The 1,002-nt window shown below is 33.2% G+C and overlaps 1 non-coding gene across 1 annotated transcript; it reads right to left on the bottom strand.

Moving 5' to 3' along the window:
• Positions 1-254: 254 nt before the first annotated feature.
• Positions 255-357, bottom strand: LOC133807937 (small nucleolar RNA R71). Its single transcript, XR_009879819.1, has one exon. It is a non-coding gene; the product is annotated as a small nucleolar RNA R71 (small nucleolar RNA).
• Between the last annotated feature and the right edge of the window lie 645 nt (positions 358-1,002).

The raw sequence follows: 1,002 nt of genomic DNA on the forward strand, positions 1-1,002 counted from the left end.
ACCAATTGTTGCCATATTTTTATGGGTTCGATAGAGAGGATCCTTACATGCATGTCAAGGATTTCTTAGAAATTTGCTCAACATTTAAATTTCAAAATTTTTCTAATGAGTCGGTCAAACTAAGATTGTTTCATTTTTTATTAAAAGACAAATCAAAAGCTTGGTTAAATTCCCTTCCCACGGGGTCTATAACTACATGGGATCAACTTTATAATAAATTCTTGCTGAAATTTTTTCCTTTGTCTAAAACTGATAGTCTGAGAGAAATCTCCGAGATTTTTCAAAAAGATAATGAAGAGTTTATGAATGTTGGGAAAGATTTAAAGATTTATTATTAAAATATCCTCATCATGGTTTTGAAAAATGGCGACTTGTAAAATATTTTTATGATGGTTTGACTCCTTCTAATCATCAAATGACTTAATCTATGCATACCGGAAAATTTTTAAAATTTCAAGGACAAGAGGCTTGGGATGCCCTTGAAGATTTATCTGTCAATTCACAACAATGGAATTATTTTGATCCTAGGTCTAGGTCAACTAATTCACCAAAAATAGGAGGAAGGTATGAAGTAAAAGATGAATTAGACTTAAGAACATCCTTAAAAAAGTTAGCGAGAAAAGTAGAAGCTTTAGCCATAAGCCAAACTATAAATTCTCCAATACAACCAAGAAAAGATGTTTATTCTATATGTTCTATTCCCTGCCATTATGCTCAATCATGTCCTTCCTACCAAGAAGCCTTTTCTGAGAAGGCCAATGCTCTTCATGCTTATGGGAAACCAAATGATAGCCCATTTTCATCCACCTACAATCCAAATTGGAGAAACCATCCAAACTTTTCATTGAGACAAAACCAACCTCAAATGAATCAAGGGCACCAATACAACACGAAAAACCAAACTCATGCCCCACAAAATCAACCATATCCTCAACAAATGACACCTTCCTTAGAAGATACTTTACAACAATTTATGCAATCCACTCAACAAATCCTACAAAA

Source organism: Humulus lupulus, chromosome X (genome assembly GCF_963169125.1).
Source record: "Humulus lupulus chromosome X, drHumLupu1.1, whole genome shotgun sequence".
NCBI lineage: Eukaryota > Viridiplantae > Streptophyta > Magnoliopsida > Rosales > Cannabaceae > Humulus > Humulus lupulus.